We start from the raw sequence: 5,809 nt of genomic DNA on the forward strand, positions 1-5,809 counted from the left end.
AAAGATAATAAACCAGAATGGTGATTTTCTAAGGATCACGCAGGATTTTTTCTCCTGGGTAATTATTTATCGATAGAAGACTTTGTTTTTTTCCCTCCTAGAGTTTGTTTCCTGTTTCAAAGAATAGAGAAACACTGTATCACTGTGCTTTGGATCATACTCAATCATCGCAGCAGTCACATCTAACATTGTACGAAATATGAGAACACGGATAGAGGAAAAACCCAGAATACCCATAAACCACTGAAAGACAATTTGCTCTGGAATAAACCACCAGAAATAAAGATCAGTTTGTTTATACAGAAACCCTCCTTTGGTAGCCCACTAAGGGCTTTTGATAGCAAATAACACCATTGCTGATTTATGTCTTACTTTTCTTTGTGGTAATCCAAAGTGATATGAAGATGGCATACAGGATTATTTCATGCATCTCTAAAATGCAATCTCTTCTTGAGTAAAAAAAAAATGGGATTGTTCTCTGTCAACCATAATACACCATATGCTAAATCAGCAGTGTAGGTTCTGGGTATCTGAGGTATAATTCCATTTATAGGCAGAATGCATGAGCTGTCTGTTTTCTTTTTTTAAGAAAAATGAGAAGACATAAATGCTGAAGAAAATGCCTAATTATATGCTGGAAGACCTTCCTCCAAACCGAAACCATATTATCCGATTAAGATATCATTTATTCTACATTACTTTTTCCATCCTTTTTCTCAGAGATAAATATATTACTTTTTTCCCTCTCAAAATGAAGTTTTAATTCCTTCAGTCCTGTTAGCAGGTGAAAAGCTTTATTTCTCTCTTTTTTAATGAAAGTTTTAAGCCTTATGATTGTGTAGAAAAGATTAAAAGTCAGCACCAAAGGTTCAATAATTGTAAATCAAATCACCCCTGTGAATCTCATATTTCTTTTCAAATTATCTGATGCCTGGGCAGTAATATCATAGAATCACAGAATTGCTTAGGTTGGAAGGGACCTTTAAGATCATGTAGTTCCAACCCCTGCTAAAAGCCCCATCCAGCCTGGTCTTGAACACCTCCAGGGAGGGGGCATCCACAACCTCTCTGGGCAACCTGTTCCAGTGTTTCACCACACTCACAGAAAAGAATTTCTTCCTAACATCTCGTCTAAATCTACCTTCTTCCAATTTAAAGCTATTTCCCCTTGTCCTCTTACAAAAAGTCCTTCCCCAGCTTTCCTGTAGGCCCCCTTCATGTAATGGAATGATGCTATAAGGTCCTGCTGGAGCCTTCCCATCTCCACGCTGAAGAGCCCCAGCTCTATCAGCCTGTCCCAGTAGGGCACATGCTCCAGCCCTCTGATCATCTTTATGGCCCTTCTCCGAACCTATTCCAACAACTCCATGTCTTTCTTGTGCTGGGGGCTCTAGAACTGGATGCAGTACTCCAGGAGGAGTCTCATGAGAGCAGCGTAGAGTAGAATCACCTCTCTCAACCTGCTGGTCACGCTTCTCTTGATGTAACCCACAATACAGGTGGTTTTCTGGACTGCAAGCACACATTACCAGCTCATGTTGAGATTTTAATCAACCAACACCCCCAAATCTTTTTTCTCAGGGATGCTCTCAAGCCATTCTCTGACCAGCCTGTGTTTGTACTTGGAATTGCCCCAACCCAGATTCAGGACCTTGCACTTGAACTTTATGAGGTTAGCATGAACCCGACTCTCCAACCTGTCTGGGTCCCTATGAATGGCAGAGGGATATGATTCTTGGCAACTGAGGCAGAAGACCTTCATATGCTTAGGGCTGATAATATTGTAATTACTACCTCTTTATAGTTATTTAACGTAAGATCTTAGATTGTGTTATAGCCTTGACTCCGCATTCCAAAATAACTGCAACAAATCTTGTTCAGATTGGAGGACGTCAGATGACTGGGAGCAGTTAGTGGCATCAATAACAAGGAAACCAAGGTTTTACAACAGACAAAATTTTGCAAAACTCAGTAACCTGCACGATTTTACCTAGGTAGACTTGGAATGCTTTATACAATTTAATGAGCATATAATATATAATTACTATGTTTTAAAGCAGGGATGGGAAGGCACATTGCAGGGAAGAACAAATCTGTACTTAGTTGAATGCAAAATTGGCTTAGTTTGGTTCAGGGCTGTTGTGTAAAGCATCTTAATTCCAGCATTCCAGATCCTAAAGCTCATCTTAGGTTTCTGATACAACTTTTAATCAAGCATCTAATTAATAGGGCTGAAGCAGGCTGTCCAGAGTGAACATCTAGGTAATTTCCCTGGCAAACACACGGGGTCTGCAGAACAAATAGCTCCACAGTACTTGGGGCTTTGGGGAACAAAAGGATCCTTGTGAGCCATCAGCATCACTCAATATCTTTTGGAAGCCTGTTCAAATGCTGCCCTTCTTCATTCCCACTGAGAATACAAATTCTCATAGCTCTGACTGGTGTAACTAGTCAATATTCCCATTGGATATTGATTGGATGCTTGGCATTAATTTTCAGCATAATTCTATTCCAGGTGTTTGTGCACTACAAGAGGTTTTTGTTTCTAAGCAAATTTTCCGTGATGGTAATTATTCCTCCTGCACTGTAATTCAAGCCTAACAGTTGATTTATTCCCCATGTGTTCTTTGTAGAACTAAATGTGCAGTTGTTGCAACACACTCACTTCTGACAAAGCTGATCTAAACACTTGCAGAAATGTCTCCTTGCCTTTGCAATCAATCAGTCAGCATTTTCACTGGTTTACAGATTTACCATGGCTCTCATCTACTGTGGAAGGGGGAGAAGGGAAAAGCTAGGGCAGAGGGTATCTTCCTTACAGTTTTTTAGTGACAGGTGCTATTCGTGCCTCACTTCACAAGTATTTTAGAATGTGTTGAAAGTTGGAAGTGGTAATGGGTCAGAAAATCACAAACAGTTTTGGTAGTGATTGTGATACGTCTCTGAAGCCCCCTAGAATCAGCTCTGTACTGAGATTTCATTCTGACTTGTTTCAGCTGGCACATTTAAAATAAGATTATCTCATCTGTCTTGGCACGTGTCATATCATTTCACACATAATTTGCTACCTAAAGAAGAGCTTCTTCTCCCTTTCTTCATCATATTCTGAGAACCATAACTACAAGAAAAAGCTAAAAATTCATTAAAAAATGGGTAATATTGGCTACTGTTCCGACAGCACTGATTCCTTTCGTGTCTTTCTTCTTTGCACATATTCCACCATAACTTGTGGTTTTCAAAAGGGTCTTCACACACCATCCAACGCTCTTTGCAGAAGGCATTGCTGTAGTGGCATTTATTGTCAGCCCTCTCTGGGGCACAAGAATAATATTTTAGGCCCAGGGAAGCACGTGCCCCATTCAAGAGTCAAACCCTGACTACGTGTCCATGGATATACAAGTTGCAGTTCTGTTTTAAGATACCCAAGGAATATATGTATCAAATATAAAACTAAACTTCTTGTTTTTCTGAGAGGGCACTGTGACTGGACAGAAACCATGGTAACAAGGGTGGCATCTGCTTGTTCCTCAGTGATGAAAATGCACAGATTGGGCTTTGAGCTTAGCAATAAAAGCAAACCAAGAAAGTTTTCCAGTAGTCTTGCAGCACAGCTGCCTTTCTTGTCCCAGGCAGGACACATGCCCAGTCTTCACACTTCCATATTCACTGATCCATCTTTTAGGCGTGCAACAAACAGCACAAAAAGTACTTCATAAAAAGAAAACAATTTATTCTCACAGCCATTGCTTTGAAAGAACACATAACTCCAAACTTTTTCCCCATAGAGCTATTACAAAGTATGACTCACCCTTGGCCAACGTGTTGGGTGTTCACTTTAATTAGAATACGTGCGTTTAAAAATTGTTGTAAATGCTGTTGGTAGCAAATTATTCCCTGGTATACAGTGGAAAGCAGAAGCAGTTTTAATACATTTAATACAATAAGCTGTACATTTCAAGTCATGTTAGGACAACGCATTGACAAAAATTAATTAGGGAAATTTGACTAATTAGCATACATTGGCTGCCATACAAATCATGTTGGCGTGAAAAATGGGAATAATGCAAATTGTACCCTACAGTGATGATTAAATATTTTCTAAACACTGAACAATATCATACAAATCCTTGATATCTATTCTGCATGGCAATTTTGAAGAAGGATACGATTTATTTGTAACAAGTGACAAGAGATAAAACATTGGTGCTTTCCAGCTGCTGATGGTACACATAAATAGACTGGCTTTCATTTTGCATGCAGGAGAAATGACTTCATGCTGACCTGGGATCCAGCTGACCCATGTGGCAGAATTAGCAGCAGTGAGTGGTCCAGAGAACAGCACACTCTTGAACACTGCAATGAGAAAGTTGATAAAAAAATCACCTCTTTCCAATTTGCACACGTGTGCACTTTGCACACTTTGCAAGCTTAGACTGCTCCCAAGAGCTAAGCTATCGCACTAACTGTAGAATGATTGGCATTATTTGTCTGCGTATTTGTATACACACAGACATACATATTTGTTTATAAGCAAAAAAGCCTTTTTCTCTGTTCAAGGTTCACTCATTTACTGGCTCAGGATTTACTGTCAGAGATTTTGTAATATAACAAAATATTAGAATTATTCTATGATTCTATGAATATAATGTTCTATCACTGTGTGTAAAAAGGAAAACTCTAAAGTGTTAGACTAATTGAATTTATTACAATCATCTTTACTTTAAAAGTGTTCTCCCATGGTCAGATCAATAGCACATGACTAGAGCATTATCATAGCTTTAAGTACTCACAAGAGTGCCATTTCACACTTCCATAGAAGAGTATTTCAATGTTTTTCATCCCTCAGAGGAAAAAAAAGTGAACTGAAATAGCCTTATTTCTGAGAAATTTACCGGAGTCTCAGAGCTAATCTTAAGGCCTGACTGCTCATATTTTCAATCTCATGAGTCATTTCAGTTAGTGGGAACCTGATCATTTTTGTATATAAATATTCACGCATATAATCCATGGGACCTGAGAGTCTACCCTGTTCCATTCACTCAGCAAGAGCAGTCATACCCCTGCAACTGGAGCATGAGGTTTCCCATAACCATCCTCTTGCAGTGAGGTTTCTGAGTTTTCTTTACTACCAACCTGAACTTAAGGTGAGCACCCGCCATGGAGACAAATGTGCACATGGTGCTAAGCTACTAGTTTTCTTAAAACACAGATAGCATTAAATTGGATGACAGGAGGTTCCCTCTGAACACCAGCCAGCACTTCTGCACCCTGCATGCGACAGAGCACTGGTACAGACTGCCCAGAGAGGCTGTGGGTCCTCTCTTTGGTGATCTTCAGAAGCTGCCTGGCCATGACCCTGGGTGCCCTGTTCTGGATGTCCCAATTTGGGCAGCGGTTGGGCCAGATAGACTTGGAGGTCCCTTCTCACTCCAGCCATTCTGGGATTCCTGGAGTAATTCAAGAGATATAATTAATAAAAATGCGATGTGTGTTGCTATGGAATTGCTTTTCAAGAATGGAGAGATCAGGTTTCACCCCCAGATTTCTTCATGTATCTGATGCAGACTTGAAGCATAAAGAAATTGCATGCAAGTTTTTGTGAAGCATCTCTGTAAAAACATGGGAGACATGCAAGCAAAATATCAAATTACTCAATGGACCAATACAATATCATCAAAATGCAGAATCAAAGCAACATGAATTCTAAAGCTGATCTGTAACATGCTTGCTCCCAACAATTTCGTATAGTTTGGGGCTTTTGAAAATGAGTAATGACTAAAAATCTTTAATGTGTGCAGTAAGTGGAAGC

Source organism: Tympanuchus pallidicinctus, unplaced genomic scaffold (assembly GCF_026119805.1).
Source record: "Tympanuchus pallidicinctus isolate F22 unplaced genomic scaffold, pur_lepc_1.0 scaffold1, whole genome shotgun sequence".
Lineage (NCBI taxonomy): Eukaryota > Metazoa > Chordata > Aves > Galliformes > Phasianidae > Tympanuchus > Tympanuchus pallidicinctus.